This window comes from Danio rerio, chromosome 10, assembly GCF_049306965.1.
Source record: "Danio rerio strain Tuebingen ecotype United States chromosome 10, GRCz12tu, whole genome shotgun sequence".
Taxonomy (NCBI): domain Eukaryota; kingdom Metazoa; phylum Chordata; class Actinopteri; order Cypriniformes; family Danionidae; genus Danio; species Danio rerio.
The window spans coordinates 27,203,712-27,226,706 of NC_133185.1; the positions used below are offsets into that span (position 1 = coordinate 27,203,712).

The 22,995-nt window shown below is 37.7% G+C and overlaps 1 protein-coding gene and 1 long non-coding RNA gene across 3 annotated transcripts in view; one reads left to right on the plus strand and one right to left on the minus strand.

Moving 5' to 3' along the window:
- Positions 1 to 22,995, plus strand: part of nlgn2b (neuroligin 2b) — a 346,267-nt gene that overhangs the window by 172,610 nt on the left and 150,662 nt on the right. The gene's annotated exons all lie outside the window — the stretch shown is intronic.
- LOC141376361 (uncharacterized) lies at positions 1,529 to 19,716 on the minus strand. The gene is made up of 3 exons (XR_012386301.1): positions 19,444 to 19,716; positions 8,436 to 8,620; positions 1,529 to 2,456 (listed from the first exon to the last, which is right to left on the minus strand). It is a non-coding gene; the product is annotated as an uncharacterized lncRNA (long non-coding RNA).

The window sequence follows — 22,995 nt, forward strand, 5'->3', positions numbered from 1 at the left end:
TCTATAGATCATGCTGAACAAAAGTTATTGAATTCAAGTTGATTAGACAAACTGTTTTTGATTGACTTGTGAACAAATATAACATAGAGCTTGCAAAAATTTACTTAAGGCAGGGGTGTCCAAACTCGGTCCTGGAGGGCCAGTGTCCTGGAGAGGTTATCTCCAACTTTTTTTAATACATTTGGCAGGAAGTTTCAAGTATATCTAGTAAGAGCTTGATTAGCTGGTTCAGGTGTTTTTGATTGGGGTGGGAGCTAAACTCTCCTGGACACTGGCCCTCCAGGACAAAGTTTGGACAGTCCTGCCTTAAGGTGTTATCTCCATAATGTGACATACTGTATTTATGTATTTACACCAAACTTGGTGTGTTATCACAACCATGGTCTGAAGTTAGCTGCAGCATTTCAGTGCACAGTTTCCTAGTGATCTGGAGAAACAAACAAACGAAAAAATCTTTTTGCTTTATAACTTCTCAACCCTTTGTCCAAAATTCATGAAATTGGTCTCTTTACATCTGGCGGAGCATGCCGAGTGGAATGATGCCTGATTTTCCCAGGTCAGCCATTTTAGCCGTCAGCCATTTTGAATTATGTCAAAAATTGTTATATTTTATAGAAGCGTTGGCGAATTGTTAGGAAGGTCGGTATGTGTCTTTCACAGCACCACCTTATGGTCAAACGTTATAACAATATTTTGAAACATACTAATAACTTTAACTAATTTTGCCTTTTGTTATGATGCTTGTCGTGATGCATTCCTTGAGTTGTTCTGAGAATATCAATACCAATTATATTGATACAAACTCCTCCTACATTGTTTGGCTGATTTGCACCAAATTTGACTCATTGATTATCTTCAGACCATGTAGACCAAAAGTTATGGCATTCATGTTGACAGACAAAACTGTTGTCATTTAGCATATGCACACACTTAATGTAATGCTGCCAGATGACATTACAGGCTGAATCACTGCAATGGTTTAAAGTATTGAAACCAAACTTAATTTTGTGAACTAGACCAGACATTGAACAAACTACGTCAGTTTGAACCACCTTCTGGGTAAAATTGACAAACAATTCAGTTATATCAATAGAAATCATACAAAATTTTTCAAATGACCTTCCAATAGTTTTGTGTATTGTCATGAGACTGGTCCTGCAGATTCCTTGTATCATTGATATGTGAACATTGATATAATTTATTCCCTAATTGACATAATTTCCTGTCCACCATCTTGAATTAGTTTGAAAATCTTTTGCTTTGAACTCTCCATAAATTGTTAGCCTTATTTCCACTAAATTTAGCTCAGAAAATGCTGCCAAAAAGTTATCAAATTTTCCAGTTGCTTTGCAGCTTGTTGCCATGGTTGTTTATGATGTGGCCGCTGGGCTGCTTGGCCCCAATAATTGCTGCATGCGGCTATATTTTATATCAGTTTTTTTTTTTTTTTCAGAGGAATTTGTTTTTATGTTATTTGCATATTTGTATTCAATTTATTTAGGCTTTATTGTAACAAAGGTGCTGAGTTGAGGTTCTACGTGCAATTTATTACAAGAATGTTCATGCAGGCAATGGTCAAAACAGGGACAAACAGATGTATACAGGAAATCCAGAATTGTAGTTCAGGTCACAGGCAAAGCATTCGAGACAGGCAACAAACCGGATAAATAGGAAACAAGGGTCAAAAAGGCATGGTAAGACAAAACAAGAGAAACACTTTGTGGTGTTACAGATAACAACAAGACTCGGCAACTAGTGTGAGGGAGTGAGCTGTCTTTATAGTCCTGGAAGTCAGTGATGACAAACCTCAGATGTGTGTCTTTGTGTAATCAGGGAAATCGGAACAGGTGTGTGTGAGGTGCATGACAGGATATGTAGTCCTGGATGTGCAGTTTTGTAGTTGCCCAGCGATCTTGCTATTTCTGTAGCACTTTTACAATGTAGATTGTGTCACAGCAGCTTAACATACACGATTCTAGAAAATTGAAACTGTCAGTCCAGTTTTCAGTTGAATTTCAGTTTAGTTCAATTCAGTTAAGTGTGGTTTAATTTTCAATGCTGAAAGTACAAACACTGAAGAGCAAATCAATTGATGCGCAGCTCCACAAGTCCCAAAACATGCAAGCCAGTGGCGACAGTGGTGAGAAACAAACTTCACCATATGACAAAAGTGAAGGAAAACAAATCTTCCAGAGAAACCAGGCTCATTTGGGCACGACCATTTATCTTATGGCCAAACTTCTTGTGCAGAGCTGCAGTCTAAGTGCCAGAGGCTGGAAAAAGCTGGATGTCCATCATGGAGAAGCTACAGGAGGAGAGGTCACTAGCTGGTGTACAGGCTGTCCCTTCAAGATCAATTTGAAGACTCGTCTGGCATTAGGGTCTTATGCTTTCAAGTCCTCCATGACCACCACAGCAGCTGCTCAGGATACGGCCTGGTCGAGGATTATGGAAACCTTTGAAATAATAAAAATAGACTAACCGCAGATGCCGTTCAAATAATGTCTTTTGGGAAGTGTTCCCGGCTCCAGTTGCCCTAAATAATGCAGACTAACAATCCTTTAGAGGATTTGGATTTCAAAAGCATTTGTGTTTTATGTGTATGCTAATGCAAAGAGCCTAGTTTTAATCTGACAGAGTGTGTCTGCTTCCCAAACTGTGCTAGGAAGGTTGTTCCAGAGTTTAGGTGTCAGATATGAGAAAGTTCAACCACCTACAGTTAATTTTGAAAACTTCAGAAAACTTGAAATGTGAAAAAAAAAAATGTTTGTGATTCTTAATATAATCATTTAACTGTGGAAATATGGTGGCAACTAATAGTTACTTTTTTACAGTGTCTTAAGAATCTAACTTATTATAATATTTGCAATTAGAGTTATTGCTTAACTACGCCATATAATGCAAACAATGAAACCAGAGTTTAAAAAAAATAATAAATCACCCAAAAATTTAAATGTACTCAATATTTATTCACCCTCAAGTGGTTTCAGACCTTGATGAGTTTGTTTTTTTCGTTGAACTAAAGAGAACATGTTATTAAGAATGTTGGTCACCAGTAGCCACATCTATCAAAAGCAAAACATGCAAGTCAATTGTTATCGATTTCCAATATATCTTTCTTTTGTATTCAACAGAAGATTGTATCTCAAACAGGTTCGAAACAAGTGGAGGATGAGTAAAGGATAACAGAGTTTTCATTTTTGGGTGAACTATCCTTTTAAAACCATCATAAGAGTGAGAATCAGAGACTTTGCAGTGGTGTTTTGGAACTGTGGTGACACTTAATGTTTTGACAGCATGGTAACTGAAACATTGGCTCCTTACATAACAGGACAGGCTGGTGGATCCGGGATGTCTGTGGGGACCAGTCCCATCACATTCCAGGAAACCCTGTGTATTTAATCTGCTTATCCTCAGCAGATTGGTGCCATGTGCTTCTGTGTGTATGTGTGTGTGCGTCATGTTTGTGTTAGCCATTCTTGCAACCAGTCAACATCTTTCTTCAATCCCATCAGTTCTCTGGTCTCTTCAGTGTCAAATCTCTAGCAATATTAATCCACTCATCATGAATCATCACTTCTCAAACTCTTGGCTCACTGCTGTTTTCTTAGTTTTGCATTTTTGAATGTATCTACTGTGCTCTGTGTACAGGTCATTTAACCCTGCTGTTAATCATTTCCATAATTTGACGTCCATTTGTGTGCAATTTTTCAAGCTGTGTTAATACCATTGACCTCCCTTCAAAGCTGCTAAAGAGTGATTCTCATTACTGACTGAGTTTTTTTTTTTAATTACAACAGTGTGCTTAAATTGAAAAGGTTGTGTGATTATCATGTGATGATAAAGTTTATGTATACACTATCTGACAAAGGTCTTGTCGTCGATCACAGTTGTAAGAGCAACAAATAATAACTTGAATTCTAGTTGATCATTTGGAAAAGTGGTAGAAGGTAGATTTTCCAGATCAATCATCTGTTGAACTGCATCCCAATCATCACAAATACTGCCTATTGAAACCTGCATGGGTCTAAGATTCTCACAGAAATCAGTCAAGCTTGGTGAAGGAAAAATTATGGTTTGGGGTTACATTCAGTATGGGGGCATGCAAGAGATCTTGGCAACATCAACAGCCTGAGGTATCAGGACATTTGTGCTGCCATTACATTACAAACCACAAGAGAGGGCACATTCTTCAGCAGGATACGCTCCTTCTCATTCTTCAGCCTCCACATCAAAGTTCCGGAAAACAAAGAAGATCAATGTGTTCCAGAATTGGCCAGCCCTGTCACAAGACATGAACAGTATTGAGCATGTCTGGGGTAAGATGAAGGAGGAGGCATTGAAGATGAATCCAAAGAATCTTGATGACCTCTAGAAGTCCTGCAAGAACAATTTCGTTGCCATTCCAGATGACTTTATTAATAAGTTATTTGAGTCATTGCAGAGATGTATGTATGCAGTCATCCTAACTCATGGGAGTCATAGCCAATATGATTTCTTTTTCCACTGCTTCGTGAGTTTATATTCTATTTGGTACAAGACTTTTGTCTAAGCAAAATCAGACTTTACTGTCCTAATTAAATAATTTAAAATCAAGGCACGATCATATTTTATTATGGTAAAATAAGTGTAATCTAAAGGCCCTTGCCTTTCAAATAAGCCACTTCTGATACCAAATGATCAACTTGAATTCAAGTTATTTTTTGTTGTTCCTAAAACTTGGATAGGTGACAAGACTTTTCTTAGGTAGTGTACATGATGACAATGTTGTTAAACAATCCTTATTCATACAGATCTGCGACTAAAAACATTAGCAGTTGGCAATGCCACTTTGTAAAAAAAAAACCCTACACACCATATGGTCCTGTTGCTCACTGTTGTTGTTTGAATTCCAAGTACTTGTATGCCGTAAGACTAAACAGAAATTGCACAATTTTCCAAACGATAATGGATAATGGGATTTCAAAAACCTACACTTTGAAACCTGTTTTCAAACATAATGTTTTTCTGACAACTATTGAAATCCATTTGAGCAACCCAAATCTCTTTTACATGAACAAGAGTGTATAGATAAATACTGGAATATCCATCTTAATCTTGCAAAATAAAGTCAAAAGTTTTATATTAGTCCTGTAGGTGTATATAAACCAATCTAAAAATGGTAGCACTTGAATTTAGTCACATTTCATGGTATTAAAAAACCATTACCTAAGGTTACTAGCTTAATAAATTACTTATTAGCTGCTTATTAATAGCTAGAAGTTGGATTTATTTTTTGGGTAGGATTACGCAGATAATAAGCTAGTTAATAGTGGGACTTGTAACCTAAATTGTTTTTCAAAACTATATTATGCTTTTTAAAAAGGACTTACTTTCTTACAGTCTCAGGACAAAATGTCTGAAACAGCTTGCAACAGTTGCACCCAACACAGGCTTATTCTGAAAACGTAGCCCTATATACGTTTCTGGAGATTGTGAATTATGTTGCCAGAAGTATGTATGGCTGCATTTCGCCTTTAATTGAAAGCTATGGGGCGGTATAACAGCGTTTCTTTTCGTGCTTACCAGCTGACTGATTACCTCCATATGGACAGCTTTCCCGCTGTTACCAGATTGTCCAGTTAGCTCGCCATGTACATTGACGGACTTGAGATGCAGAGGGGAGTTGACCACGAAGATGGAGTTCAAGACAAAAGACAAAAACCTAATCCCAAAAAATTAAATAAACAATTAAATAACAGTGTGAGAATGTGGTAAAATCTGAAAACCTGGTAAAAATCAGATGGCATTTTTTTCTGGATTGCTTTTAGAAACTGTCGGGTGGGTTTAGGGAAGTAAGTGGGCGGGTCAATCAGTGCTTTTGAAAACAATATTGGTTGGGTTTAGGGAAAGAGGAGGGTGGGTCAGTTGATTTCTCAGTCAGTCGACAGCAGCCTCTGGTGGATTTACGTCATAAGAGCAGTCGCAAATGCCACTCACAAGAGAAATGGCGAGAGATCTCAAAAAGCGTACACAGCGGCCTCTAGTGGATTTGCAAAAACAAAAACTGCAAAATACGTTGCTCCTGGGACCTATTTAGCGCTCTCCAGAAATATATATAGCGGTATGTTTTCAGAATGAGCCTGTGTTGGTTGCACCGCACACATTATGTATTGACCTAAACATAAAAGTTAGCATGTTTGGAAATAGTATTCCACTGCTCAAGTGTTTCAAAGATTTCTATACCTCCAAGAAGAATGAAAATGAGTATATTGTGCATTTAGAATACTTTTTTTCACATATTAACTGCATTTTTAACAACCAAAAAACTAATCTCAGCCTAAATTATCCATTTAATTGTGTGCAAGGACATTGTTTAAGTTAATATGCAACAATGCTAAATGACAATAGTAAACCTTCCCGTATTTCTATTATGCAGAGGCAGTGAAAGAAAGAAAATACACTTCTATTCCAGTAACCATGGGACATGTAAACCTCTATTTTTGGAAAAGAGGTTTAAAAAGAATATGGCTGATCTCAAAGTGATGTGCATGTAAACATGGTCAGAGAGAGAATGTGTTAGGAGAGATAGAATAATGGAGTACAGGAGGTGCCCAATGCTTTGCATCTGGCCCTGAGGTGGAGTGAGCAGGGGTCTGGGTTGTGCTGATTATGTGAAATAGCATCCCATATCCACATATATTAGAGAGAGAGACAGAGAGAGAGAGAGGGGATGGGATGGAAAAGCCAGTCCAGACCAGATCAAAGCTTCCAGAGCCAGTAGGACCAGAGCGCAGACACACAGTCTCAGCCATGTCCTTAAGGAGAGCAACTCCATCCCCAATCTCTCTCACACGCTCCTCGCTCTCCACTTCCACACTCTCCCTTCTCTCAGCCTCACTCCTGATAGTTTTACTCAAAGCGTGACTATCTCCCGCAAACAGAGCTTCCAATGGATTAGGACAGAGAGAGAGAGAGGGAGGATAAGAGAGAGAGTAAACGTGCAGGAAATACAGTATGCTTCTGCTGCCCTCTGGTGACTCCTGATACTGCATCACAGCTGTGTAAATCAAGTAGATGGACGACTCACCGCGTTTGATTTAGATGATTCATTTTTAATGATTCATCAGTGACTCGGTAATCATCGTGGCTCTTGGGGCCGACAGATTCTCTGGATAGCTCCGAATTGGTTGATTTGGCAGGTGTGACAGGCATCTGGTGTGTTATCTAAGAAGACGCCACTGATGTGCGGTAATTAGAACGCCTGTGATTTCTCAGGCAAGCCCCATCAGCGTTTGTATTCCCTCACTTTATGCTGCTGCTGCTGAGGTGGGAGAGAATGACAAGCCTCAGGGACACCAATCAGGAACTGAGGGAAATGACATTTGCAACTGGAATGTATGTGTGTGTGTGTGTTGCCAACTGTCGTTACAAAGTAGCACCTGAATGTAATGGAGATTTGCTGAAAGGTTTTTCCCTCTAATCAAAATGAGTGTGATAATTAATTGGCGAATGAAAATGTTGTGAAAGTGCAGTTCATTCCACACTCAAGTCTGTCCCGAACGGTGCCCGAGGCTCCTAATTAAAACCTTGTTATGAAAAAAAAAGACGTTCTGTCTCCTGCCAGCCCATTAGAAAGACCCTGCTGTCTGTCCAAACTCAGATTAAGATCACATGCAGTCCTTCAATTCACAACAAATGAACTCGATTTCTCGGTAGAGCCTCATAAATAAAGATACAGCTGTTGTATAGAGTCAGTAACAGACCAAATATCAACTTGAACAAATAGTATCATATATACAATGTGCTCTGGATATGGATTGTTTGAAAGGTCCTGTTATAGCTATAATTAAACAGTTGAGAAACCACAGCTATAGCAATAAATATATACTGTAAATTCATTCATTCATTTAGTCCCTTTATTAATCTGGGGTTGCCACAGCGGAATAAACTGCCAACTTATTCAGTATATGTTTTACGCAGCGGATCACTTATCATTAACGTACTATGAGCAGTGGTGTAAAGTAACACATTACAAATACTCAAATTACTGTAATTGAGTAGTTTTTCTCAGGAATTGTAAATTAAAAAATGAACTTTTGCTTTCCCTTGAGAACATTTTTAGTCCTGTATCAGTACTTTTACTCCACTACTTTCAGAATCAGAAAGAGCTTTATTGCCAGGTATGTTTACTCATACGAGTAATTTGTTTTCGTGACAGAGCTTCTACAGTGCAACAGAATTACAGAGACGGGACAAAAAACAGATCCATTCATTCATTTTCTTGTCGGCTTAGTCCCTTTATTAATCCAGGGTTGCCACAGCGGAGTGAACCGCCAACTTATCTAGCAAGTTTTTATGCAGCGGATGCCCTTCCATCCGCAACCCATCTCTGGGAAAGATCCACACACACATTCACACACACACACTCATACACTACGGACAATTTAGCCTACCCATATCACCTGTACCGCATGTCTTTAGACTGTGGGGGAAACCGGAGCGTCCGGAGGAAACCCACGCGAACGCAGGGAGAACATGCAAACTCCACAGAGAAACGCCAACTGAGCCGAGGCTCGAACCAGCAACCCAGCGCCCTTCTTGCTGTGAGGCGGCAGCACTACTGCGCCACTGCTTCGCCCTACAGAAAACAGATAATAAATGTATTTTAAAAATAGAAGTAGTGAATGCTAATATTCATATTGACAAGTGTATGTACAGCTACTGTATATTACTATATACAACGTAATGTGCAGCTGTTATGTGCAAAATGGCATGTAAAGTGTCTTGTTAAATAAGTGTATATGTGTGTAAAAAGTGTATGGCAAGTAGTGATGTTTGTTTCATAATTTTTATCATCAAGTGTTCATGAGATGGATTGCCTGAGGGAAGAAACTGTTTCAGTGTCGGGCTGTTCTGGTGCTCAGTGCTCTGTAGCGTCGACCAGAAGGTAAAAGTACAAAGGCTGTGTGCTGGGTGTGAGGGGTCCAAAGTGATTTTGGCAGCCCACTTGCTCGCTCTGGATAAATACAGTTCTTGGAGAGTAGGGAGAATTGTACCAATGATTCGCTCAGCAGTCCGAACTATTCAACATAGTCTTCAGAGGTCAGATTTGGTAGCTGAGCTAAACCAGACAGCTATTGACGTGCAGACTGATTCAATGATGAGGTGTAGAACTGTTTTAGCAGCTCCTTTGCAGGTTTCGCTCAACCTGCAATCACTATGTTATTTTTTCCTGTCTATGGGGATTAGAAAAATCAGTAATGTGATTCCTGTCCAATCAAATTGCATATAGAAGGTAAATCGCCTCATAATGAACTACCTCAAAACATGGGTGATTTATAATTGCAGCAAACTGTTTGAAAGCATTAACAGTGACCAGGAGATGTCTAAATTCTTTACTCGCATTGACCCAGAGACTGTTTAGATGCATGTCACTGACAAGAAATGACAGATGTTTATTGTATGATGACCAAAATGGCCTTAGACACTTAGCAGGCACAAGACGTCAACATGACACCAGATTGACATTGTACTCCAACATAATGGGGACATTGCATTTTGTTTGGAAATGAAAATCAGGTTGACAACGTCCAACTTGAAATCAACCAAATATCAATGTCTAATGATGTTAAAACTTGACGTTGTGTGGACGTCTATCAGATGTTGGATTTTGGTTTCCATCCTTGATGAATAAATGTCAGTATTTGAGGTCAATATGATGTTGGTTTTTGGTCACTTTCTAACACAACTTAAAATTAACCAAATATCAACATCATTTGATGTTGTTATTGGACATCAAAATAACGTTGTCTAGTCATTGAATTTTGGTCACCTTACATCATGACCTAAATCTAACCTAATATTACCATCTTATGACGTGTGCCTTCTGGGCAATAATAACTAAATGCACTACAGAATGTTACGTGTACACACATCCACAAATTACATGCTAATACATCAGCTTTTTACAGCGTAATACTCACTACTCTTGAGTACCTTTGAAAGGACTACTTTTTCTCATTGAGTAATATTTACAACAGATGCTTTTACTGTACTTGCACTACATTAATTGTGTACTTACACAAGTTATAGTACTTTTACTTAAGCATGATTTTTCTGTACTCTTTCCACAACTGACTATGAGGTAGACATTTGTACTTTTTAGGTAATAACATGTACCTTTAAGGGCCTGTTAACTACAAAAAAGTCCCTTTTAAAAAGGTACTACCCCAGTGACAGATTTTGTACCTTTATTTCTCAGAGTGTACTTACATTTCAGATTGTGGAACAAATTCAGTATATCAGACAGGCAGCAGAGTAGTGGTAGAATGCTGGTGTAGTTCTAGTTAGTTTACAATTTAGAGCCATGAAGCCACTTTTCCACTGTCAGGCCGTGGAGCTTGAGCAACGAGGCTGAAATCATGCTGTTTTACCACTGTAGAGCCCATAGTTTGCAGTGCAGCATGAAAAAACCACCCTAATGCTGAGTTCAAACTGTATGATTTTCTCAAAGTAGTCATGTCATAGATGTCATTTCATACTGCATGGCTATCTGGGGTAGCATTTTGTCGCTACTTTGTTTACACTGCAGGATGGATTGGCGACAGGGGGTTTCACACTCTTTACAATAGGAAGAATTGCCGATAACTTTGTCCTAACTACATTTCATTACCAAACATCTGAGAAGTGGCATGGAAAAATGCATGGTCACAGAGTATATATTTTGTTGTAAACTACATAATGAGAATGAAGCCTTCAGTGGGGTAGAAAATGTACTTATTTTGTTCACCTGGCTTTGAAGTAAACTAGCAATTTCTCCTCAACGTTTTTCTTTTTTGACCTGGTTGTGATATTGCTCAGATGACATGTCAAACAGACACAGGTGCTCCTGTCAAATTTCTACTAGTTCTTTCTCCATTTCTTGTGTCCGAATAGACCGAAAATAAGCTCTTTTACTTCTCCTCAACCTCCCGCTGGCCTGCAGGTACACATAGTAGTAGATGCTGCTTCCTCATTGGCTGTAGGTAATCACAATGTTATTTTCAATCAGAACACTTTTCACACAGCATGATTTGAATTGGCGACAGCTCCAGTTGTTTAGCATGCCAAATATCTGACAGGTGTCGGCACCTCATCTGCGATTCTCTCAGATCGTGTCTTTGATAGTTCACACTGTGTGAAACAAACCATCCAGTTTAACCGCACATCACATCATAACAAAATGACCAATATACAGACAACAGAGAAAAACAAGTAGTGTGGAAGAAAATTACTGACCAGCAATAAACTATTTATTTATATTTACACAAATGTATTTTCATTCATTATTTTCGATTACTTTGGGGCGGCACAGTGGCGCAGTGGGTAGCGCTGTCGCCTCACAGCAAGAAGGTCACTGGTTCGAGCCCCAGCTAGGTCAGTTGGCATTTCTGTGTGGAGTTTGCATGTTCTCCCCATGTTCACATGGGTGCTCCGGTTTCCCCCACAAGTCCAAAGACATGCACTATAGGTGAATTGGGTAAGCCAAGTTGTCTGTAGTGTACAGGATGTCGCCACTGGCTTGCATGGTTCGGGATCTGTAGAGCTGCGCATCGATGGATTTGCTCTTCAGTGTTTGGGCTCAGTGATTATTAAACCAAACTGAACTGAGCTAAACTGAAATGAACTTAAACACTGAAATCTGAACTAAACTGTTTCAGTTTACTATGATCTGAAGCTGCTTTGACACAATCTACATTGTAAAAGCGCTATACAAATAAAGGTGAATTGAATTAAATTGAATGTGTATATGTCCTGGTTCTCTAGGCTGGGGGTTGAGCTTTGGGATAACGACTCACCTTGTAAAAATGTTATGTATGTTACGAAACACTAACCGGGTAAATATAAACTACTTACTTTGCCATGGGAGTAAGTATTTTGGATTACTTACTGATTGTTACATTAGTTGTCCTAAGTGGTCTCTGCACTAACAGAGGGGTGATAACCCAGCACACCATCCACATTATCAAGCCACAGGATTTTTTATGTGAGGAACGCTATTGTTTGTCTGCAATTGTAAAATTAGCAAAATATTAATCTCTTTACCTGACTCAGGCAAGCTTAGCCTTTGCATTCACCTTGCCTCAAAGCTTCTGTCAGCCTGCTTTGGCCCAAGGCATTCGGCTGGCCATTAAAGTTCAAGGCCTGACATGACTGGCCCAGACACACAATGGCATGCTTGTGTTATATAGTTCAGACTGCATGATTTTAGCCCCGATTTTGACTCATTGACATGTTTTGAGAAATCGCTGACAAAAGCCTAAAATCACAAGTCAATCTGTGCTCATTCACGTGAGGAAATCTGTGTTTATAAAAGGTAATGAAGATAGTGGAAGTCAATGGTTTATTTTAGTTATGTAACCTGACATGTTTACTGTTCCAAAATATTATAAATGTTTCCTTAAATGTAGTATATTGTGTTAAATGGGGGAAAAAGTTGTTGTTTAATACTAAGAAGTTTTTACTAAGACACGTTTTTGCAACAGTTAACACAATACTGTGAAATTGTGATTTTTTTTATCCTAGTTTATCACACCGTCAGAAACTTACACCAGTCCATGCCTAAAACTGACTGATCGTCAAGTCCAGTTTGTGCAAGAACATTAATATCTTCTTAAACTGCTGCAGAATCAGAGCTTCAGTTCATTTAAAAAGTATAAGTGAATGGAGAAAGAGATGGAAAAGTGTAAGCCCTACAGGGTTTCTCAGCTTAGATTTAAATCCTTTAACGAGATTTCTCTTATCTGCTTGCTGTCTTGGTTATGGAAAGTGTTTGATCGTGTTTGTGTGTGCATGTGTGTGTGTGCACCCCTATGCATTAGAATTCATAATACAGGGTATGTTGATCGGAGGGTGCTTGCAGCATACATTCCTCTGATTAATCTTTATGATAGCAAATAAGATTTAGAGTTTTGTTTCTTTTTCATGTCTTTTATTTAAATTATAATTGTCCAGTTACAATATACTCTGAATCATTACAGATTGCTGTATGAGTACATCCGATTCATAGTAAAGTCCTTATTTATTTCTAGAATTTAACTTAGTTTTTTTTAAGTCTCAGTATCTTGTTTTGTGCTAGTGTGTGACCTAGTCATCCTGTTGTTGGTTTTGGCCTGTTTTTTGTGTTTATTAGTAACACCTACACTGTTCCAATTCCATCCAGATTGAGCAGAGAATCCACTGACCTGGCCCTTCACAGCCTGTGATAAATCCTCTTTCATATATGTTATGGCAATTAAACCGCAAAGTGATAGAGGAGGCAGAGGTGAGAGTGAGTGAGAGCAAGGAATAAAAGACAGAATAGGAAATGAGGAGAACATCCCCACTGAGTGAATCTCCTTTTTCTCCCCTTTGAGGAAAAAAGCCTCACCATTCGCAGGAAAAGATCCTAAGAGGCTTACAACTGTCATTCAAGTGATATTGAGAGAAAAAGGGAATTAGACACAGAGAGAGGGGAATGACGAGGTTGAAGATGGAAGAGAAAAAGAAGAGAGTGCGTGGGAGGGAAAGAATTGGAGCACTTGGCAAGATCTGCGAAACAGCGCCCTCTTCAGGTCTGCCGTTTGAAGACACTGGGGTTTATGCGCAACGAATTTACATTAGCTGGTCTCTTTCCTCCAATTCTGATTTACTCGTTATGAGTCTATTCTAGTGTTGTATGTTAGGCTTAAATGTTGTCAAAACCTCTTTTAAGCCGAATAAACTAGACTTTGCTTAAGGTAGCATCTTATTTAATTTTTGACAGGAATTCAACTGAGGCTGCATGGGATTATAGATCATTCTAATGATTGTACTAATGTTAAACAAACAATGCTAATTAATCGTTAATCTCATAATCATGTGTGAAATCTTTTGAAATACAAAATAGCTTCCAAAATTTAATCTTGGGCATTTCTAAAATGAGTGACCCACACAGTCTCAATTGTATGCTACATTTAGTATGGTGTCCAAGCTGACTAATGATGTTCAGTCTGCATGAGCTACAACACTCACTGTTTGACCCAAGGTGTCGTGATTGATTGATAAATGAGAATAGGTGATGGGATGCAAAAATCGTTATATTTTACAGCGTCATTGAATGACAGCTGACACAGTGTCCTGGATGCTTCATGATATCCTGACAGAAATACTAGCATTAATAGTTATTTTCAGTACTTCACAATGTTAATCTTTTGTTGGACTTTTCTGATGAGAAGCCAGTCAGAGCTAAACATGCCAATATGGTACATATTTTAGGTTCATGCTTTTTTTTTTCTCCAAAGTTAGGAAAGCTTCTCTGTAAGCTACAAGCTACTCAGAAAAAGAAAGTACAGTAAGCTACTATTAAACTACACTTCTAAAAAAGTAGTTACTTTTTCACAAACAAATTTCGTTACACAAACAAAAAAACAAACCTGAATAAAAGTTAAAGAACATTTTTGTTATTTGTTACTTAAAACTGCCTTTTAATAGCAAAGTTTAATGTTTTTTAGTTTTGTAGCAAGCTACAGTGTATCATAGTTTCTAAGCAGTGTTGGGGGAAACGCATTACAAGTAACATGAGTTGTTATGTACTAATATTACTTTTCTAAGTAACAAGTAAAGCAACACATTACAATTAAAAAAATAAGTAATGACCCAAAATCAGACAAAAAGTGCTTAGGGGTAGCTTAAATAATATGTTGGTGCTCTTTGGGTTAGGGATTCATCTGAATAAACAGCAAAAATCAGAGGCACTCAAAAAATGTGAAAAAAATTTTAAATGGCTTTTTTGACATGGCTATTCTTTATTGATATGGCTATTCACAGGAATAGCCATGTCAGTAAAGGCCTTTTAATATTTTTTCCACATTTTTCAAGTGCCTAGGGCTGATTTTTGCTGTTTAATACAGTATTTTTTTCCACAAACATCAGTCACTTGATCTTTTACTTTCCCTAGTTATTCACACCTTTTTGATTCCATTGCTCACATTTCTAAGGACAGCAACCAATAATTATTCAGAAAGCAACATGCTGTCCACTAAGGCTGGGTGATTTGGCCTATAATCAAAATCTTGGTTAACTGAAAATTTTAGGTCGATTACGACTAATGGACAATTATTTTATTTATTTATTTTATGTTGTTGCCCTTATAGTTCACTGAAAAGTTTTGTATGCTCATATATTACAAGTGATGGAGTTTTGAATGTAGGGTGGATTACTTGATTTTAAAATAACTGAAGGAAACACACACTATTATCTATAATTATTTATTGAACATCAATGCTTGAATGTCGATTTTGATTACTTTTCGATTAATCGCCCAGCCCCATTGTCCACTACAGAAGTAAAAACTGCATAATCTTACTGCCATAGTAACTTTTGCATCAGACATTGTGTATGCCTTGTTCAAGGCCCTAATAAGAACTGCTGTACTGATCTTATTTCCTTAAAAAAATCAATACATTGTATAGTTATGTTAACACTTTCTGTAAGAGCTCCACCAGTCTGGCCGTTCTCCTTTTACCTCTTTCAACAAAAAGACATTTTCATCCATAGAACAGCACTCTCAGAAATAAAGCTACAAAAGTCAACAAGGCTGTTGCTTTTCAAAAGGTACATTTTTGCACTTTTCATGTACTAACATGCTTTTAAGGTTTCAGTATGGGCCCTTTAAGTACACACGTCTATCTTTTGAAAAGGCACTGCTCCAGCGGCATCTATTGTATCTTTATTTCTGAGTGTGAGCCTCAGAAAATCTCACAGGATATTTTCTCTCCTTTGGATCATTCCCTTTAAACCCTAGATACGGTTGTATCTAAAAATTCCAGTAGATAAGCAGTTTCTGAAATACTTTAGCACCAGCAACCATGCCACATTCACAGTCAGCTAAATCACCTTTCTTCCTCTTTCTGATACTTTGTTCTGGCTTCCGAAGTTGGTTCTGATGCTTTGTTTCAACTTCAGCAGTTGGTTTTGACTACGTGTACATGCATAAATATATTAAGCTGCTGCCATGTGATTGGCTGATTAGATATTTGTGTTAATGAGCAGTTGATCAGGGAACATAATATAGTTGCCATTGAGTATAAATCATTTGATAATGTGGAACACCAAAAAAGAAGATATTTATCAAAATGTTCATGCTGTTCATTTGGCTTCAGGCATGGCTTCAGAAGACTTCATATACAGGTAATCATATAAATTCTGTGGATTTGTTTGTTCTTTAATCTTTTTTTGTCTTTTATTTATTTATTTATTTATTTTTTGGAAACTTCAAAGACACTGATCAACATTTACATTGACTACATGGAAAACTGGCGAAAAACTTTGGAATGACATAATTGTGAGTAACAATAACAGTTTTTGTCTGTTTGGTTTTTTGTTTCAGTATGCTGAATGCTTAATGCAGAGTTTTTTTGTTCACTCTCCTCTAATAACCTCTAGTTCTGGAGAACATCCCCGCCCCCCCCACTGAGACCCCTATGGTGTGATGTCTAGCAAGACCTTCAATTGACTAAAAAAAAATCTATATAGCACATACATTAAACGCAATGAGTGGAGGGCAGATAAACAACTTTCTCATTTAATAAACATGATTACATTTTACATGCTGTGCTGTTAAGCTAGTGTGTTTTGCCACCATTCTTCCCCCTTCAAGTCTATCTGAACTGTTTTTGGTCATAGATCATAGAAGACTGTAAACGTGAGGATGCTCTTCCCTGTTTCCCATCCTATCTTATGTCACCTTCAAACTAATTAAGATTTCTGGGTTTTAATTGGTATTTTAGAGATCTTCAGGCAATTTGTGTGTGTGTGTGAGAGAGTGTGTGTGCGTGAAATGCACTGAATGAGAGTAAAGAAACAGAGAATCTATGCCTTTGTGTCTAGCAGCCTGTCTATGGTGGTTTAAGCAGCAAAGGATGCTTGTGTGGGTGTAGAATTGATTTTAAATGGTAAAACCATTTGGTATGACAATTATATCTGTTTTGTGATAATGATGAGTTGTAATCCCAAATCAATTAAACTGTGTTCTCCCTCAGGCCAGATTATCTAAAGGCAAGTGATAAACTGGCAAAACGGGAAAATAGGAGTTTTGTATCATGCTGAAGGGGGTTATTTTCTAATAATTATTGGCTATTTTGCTTTTTACTCATCTTCGTGAGTTAAAATAAAATATACATAGACATTGCTGAGAAAGATAGTCTAATACAGTGGTGCCCAAACTTTTTCTTATAAAGGGCAAAAAACCAAACTTGATTAAGGGTTGTGGGCCAAAGTTAAATATACCAAACCGTATTGTAGTAAATTTGCCTTGGATAATTAATTTACTAATATTTCAAAATAACTAAAAATGTTGCTTTAAAACATATTAATTAATGATGCAGTTGCATTTTAAAATGAACTTATTATAGTAAAAACATTTTTAAAAAATCCCATTTATAACACAATGGATTTCAATGCTGAATACACTAGTCGAGCTGCTCTTGCCTTTGCCTTGATTAGCTCACTGATGTCTTGTGCATTGTCCTCTGTCAACAAACAGGATATACATTTTAAAAGTTTATTAGCAACCTTTAACTGAAAGATTAAATTTTATAGCTCCTCAATTAAATAAAGAAACTAAAGGTTACGTTAAATTTGAAGTGACGATCTCTGTCCAACTCACCATCGTTCTTCCTCTCTTTTCCGATGGGATGGTGGGCTAAACCTAAGATTTCCATGGGCCAACTTTGCCCTGCGGGCCCTACTTTGGGCACATATCGTCTGATAGAATAGCAAATGATTAGCCTAGCAATAAGTCAAGCATTTAGTATAAATTCCATGTATATATTATTAGTAATAAGCCATTTTAAATTTCTATGGGTCAATATAGTAATGCATGTGACATCTTCCCTTTAAAATCTCACTCACATACTGTACACACTTTTAATTTTTCACTTTTTAATTTTACACTTTAATTGGAAATCCTGCATTTCGTTGTCTGTCGAATGTTTTGAGGTGTTTTAGTTATTAATAAATTAATACGTTAAATTTCCTTCCACAGGCATTCACAAGGTGGCACCAATGCGTCATGCATTGATGAGAGAGTGATTAGAAAGGTGTGAAATTATTGTTGAAATATGTAGTTTATCCATCCTCTGTAATAAAATATTCAATGACTGTTCAGCAAATTGTATTGCATGCATTCAAATAATGAATATATGTCATACAGGTTTAAGAATGAGAAGAGTGAGTAATAATGTCAGAGAACATAGATTTATTATTATTATTAATAATAATAATTCATTCATTTTCCCTTGGCTTAGTCCAGGGGTGTCCAAACTCAATATTGAAGAGCCGGTGTCATGCATAGTTTAGCTCCAACTTACTTCAACACACCTGCCTGGACGTTTCCAGTATACCTAAAGAGCTTGACTGACTGGTTCAGGTGTTTAATTGGGGTTGGAACTAAAATATGTAGAACACCGGCCTTCCAACACCGAGTATGGGCACCCCTTATTCATTAGGTCGCCACAGCGGAATTAACCGCCAACTCATTTAGCATATTTTTTACACAGCGGATGCCCTTCCAGCTGCAACCCAGTACTGGAAAACATCTATACACACTCTTTCACACACATATACTAAGGTGAATTTAGTTTATTCAGTTCACCTATAGCGCATGTCTTTGGACTGTGCAAACCGGAGCACACAGAGGAAACCCAAGCCAACACGGGGAGAACAAGCAAACTCCACACAGAAAGGTCAACTGATCCAGCCGGGACTCAAACCAGCGATCTTCTTGCTGTTAGGCAATTGTGCTAACCACTGAGCCACCATGCTGTTACAATAATAACAATAATGATAATAATAATAATAACAATAATAATAATAATGATAATAATAATAATAATAATAATAATAAAAATAATAATAATTTCTTTTAAAAGTTTCTATTTCTTTGTAATTCTGCTCTTTGACTTCTCGTGGGTGTTTAATGCAAAATCCAGTATCACATCAGAGCCTATCAAATTCGCTAGAGGGCGATGTTTGACCATTTAAGTTTAGTTATATGGTCCAAGCAGGTCTAAGATCACCTCTAGTCTGGTTTAGTTTCTAATCCAAGTTAAGAAGTTAATGCCGAACACAAGCACATCAGTTCAACCTCAGTTCAATGAATGAATCATATTTCTACTCTAGATGGTACATTATTTTTTAACTCCTAAGTTGTTCTGTAATGTATTCTGACAGGAAATAGGAAAAGATGGTGGTATGAATATGACCTTGATGCACCATATGATACTGACATGTTTCTATTATAGTTAAGATGTTTTGAAGGACAAAGTTGATACTATATGTAATGTGTTATCATTTATTTCCATGATCTAGATTTAGAATATCTTAAACTACAATACATTCATCTCTTCGACTCAAGTGTTGGATCAGATCTTAGCAACAGTGCATCTGTCACGTCACACTGACCTCATGATGCAAGATGAAAAGAGGACTATCACTTTGACGCTTTTTCTGACGTCATGCCGATGCAGGTCCTCGGGGCTGGATAGAGGCACATTTCGGAGGGTCCATGTCCTAATCACATTGATTAATTAATTAGAGCTCGATGAGAGTACTCAAAGCAGCAGCACGGAATGTAAATTCAGTACACACAAAGCGTCAGTATGTGAAAACGTGAACATAAGGGACGCTACAGCCACCGGAGGTAGTGCTAAGAATTGCAATCAATCTGCGGTAGCTGTTAAATGTGTGAGTGTGGCAAGCTGGTTTAACATTGATTTTCTAAAAAAAAACATTAATTCTTATGATGTGGCAAGTGAAAATCAATTATTAATAATTAAATCAGAGAAACTAGTATATTTATCAGCTTCACAAGTATATTATTTTAGTATATCATTTTTAGTAGCCATTACCCGATATGTGACAAATAGCCTAAACACTGTTTTGCCTTTTATCGGGTCTCACCTTGCTCTTAAATCACCCTCAGTCACAGCATCTTTAGGCTATATAGCAGTAATGCCTGTTTCACACATTCTCCATCTGTGGTGTGTTGAGGCAGGACCTGGCCATTATGCTTTCACAGAGGACACATTTGCGGTGCATTTACTGACACTGTTTGATCTGCAGCTTTTAGGTAAAATAATTTATATAATTAAGACCCTAATTTAAATCTAAATACATATAAATACTGCACATCAAATCCAAACGTTTTAAAACTTGCCACCGTCACCAACAGCGGAGGAAACTCCTTTTCGTGCCTTTTCTTTGGCATTTAATATCTTTGTACCAAACGTTCTGCTGGACATAAAGTATTCTGCCACCTTGACGATGAGGCAAATGTTGTTCAGATCATCTTAATTTGAGCAAGTTAATTCTCTCTCAAATGAACCCCCCTGCCATGTTGTGCATGATGTGATTGCCCACTGAGATGCAAGTGTGTCCCTCCTCTCTATACAAATATAACAAATATGTTTATAATGAGGGAATGTATGTCTGTATGCATTTTGCAATTTTGTAGGACTGCTCTCAGTTAAAATTGCTGGATTAATAAATACCCAACTATGGATTAATTAACCCAATGCTTTGGGTTACATAATTGTACCCAATTTTATGCAGCACAGCAGAAATAAACTCTGTGTGCAAACAATCATTGGATTGCTGCAGATGCATCGCGCCTGGAAAGGACTGCTGAACTGCAACAATGTGCAGTGTGAAAGATGCAACCTGTTAACGTGTTTACAGTATGTGCCCGTGTTAATAGGTTGCACCTTTCACACTGTCACACCATATAGACTGCAAATGCATTGTAGACTGAGTGTGTGTGAAACAGCCATAAGACTTGGCATATGGACTGTTCAACTGATTTTGCTGTACAAAATTATTTACAAAGCCATTACACTGGAAAAATAATTGTCAATTAACAGTTGCTTGTATCTTTTAATCCTAGGTTTTCTGCTTATTTATGCTTGTGAGTTTATTTTGTAGAGGTATATTTATATACAGTTGAAGTCAGAATTATTAGCCCCCCTGAATTATTAGTTCCCTGTTTATTTTTTCCCCAATTTCTGTTTGATGGAGTAAAGATTTTTTTCAACGCATTTCTGAACATAATAGTTTTAATAACTCATTTCTAATAACTGATTTATTTTATCTTTGCCATGATGACAGTAAATAATGTTTGACTAGATATTTTTCAAGACACTTCTATACAGCTTAAAGTGACATTTAAAGGCTTAACTGGGTTAATTAGGTAGGCAGGTTAGAGTAATTAGTCAAGTTATTGTATAACGAAGCTTATTGTCTTAAAGGGGCTAATAATTTTGTCCTTAAAATGTTTTTAAAATTTAAAACTGCTTTTATTCTAGCCAAAATAAAGCAAATAAGACTTTCTCCAGAAGAAAAAAATATTATCAGACATACTGTGAAAATTTCCTTGCTCTGTTAAACATCATTTGGGAAATATTTAAAGGGCATCTTTGGTGAAAAATCTACTTTTCAAGCTGTTTGGACAGACATGTGTGTATAGTGTATAGACCGTCATATTGGGGTGATATAAACCCACACAGTTCTTTTTTTTTCAATTTAACAACATAAAAACGGTGGACCAATTGGAGCGGTTTTCAGACCGACCGCAACTTGATGTAGGAGTGCTGTCCCCCCACCCACCAATATTGATTGATAGGCGCGTCACCATATCCTCATGTTCTTGTTTCACGTCCACCATTTTCAGCGTGTGAGTCAAAACGATATCACTAAAGGAACACCCCTGCTCTATTTTTAGATGTAAGGCTCACTGGGCTCAACACAAGATCAATATTCTCCACATTATTGCTCTAATCGGAATTATTGTTTGTACTTTTGGTAGGTTTGCAAACATGTGTACTTTTCATTGTGTCTACTTTAAAGTTCAATTGTTTACATTTCTCGCAAACAAAGAAGCTCCCTGTAATCTTAGGTGCAGCTGGAAAAGTGCAAGCGCGTTGCTTCATGTGTGCGTCTCTCCATTGGAAATAAAATAACAAACTTGCCGGCAGGTCACACACGCATCTCTGCGTGGCGCGGCGCCGTGCATTTCGGAGTTCTGGGTGTGGGTTTCTGTCGGGGTGCACGCGCGGCACTTCGGGTCAGCGGGTGCCTTTGTGTTTGCCCTGGTGGAGGCCTGTGTTTGGAGTTCTGGAATTCATGACGCTGCGTAGCGCGACGATTTGGGACACTTCATGTTTCGGCCGCTCCACTGAGAGTGTCTGGTGTGCCGTGTCACGGCTTTGAGCTGCACATCCGCTGCCTCAGTCAAAGTTAATTCAGTAATTCAGTTCACAACATAACACTTTTGAACACATTATAATAAAAACATCTGATTTGTGTGTTGAACTGAACCTAAACTGGCACACTCAGAAGAACCATAATATTAATATTAAATCATTAAAAAAGGGGTAAACTATGTGCCCTTTAAAAAAGAAAAAAAAAACTACTGTTCTTATTGCAGTAAACATTTTATAGACCTATTTCCTGCATCTGACCATGACATGTCCAAAATAAATGGTCATAAGAAATGACCATATGCAACATCCCTCATTTATTCTCTTAGTTAAGGAGAAAACTTCGCTTAAAAGGCCTATTATACTTAGAGGGGGCTAAATATGCTTTATGCAATGGCAAAGTTACATAAAGCTTGAAGCATCAGAATCGATACTCTGTATTGGCTGATCACAATGACAAGGCTGTAAAAATCCTGATCGGAGCATCACTAGTACTTTCTAACAGTGAACGTACCTGGTTGAAGTCCTGGCTGAGCCAAGATGCCTTTCTCTGTGAATGTTCTCCCTGTCTGCATGGGTTTCCTCCTGGTGCTTCAGTTTCCCGCACAATCTAAAGACATGCTGTATATAGCTGAACTGGACAGTAATTTGACTCTAGTGAGTGTGTGAATGAGAGTGTTGCACTATTAGGGCTGCATTGTGGCAAGATGGGCAAATACCAGTAAAAGGTAGTTGATAGATCCTTCCAACGTTGTGTCCC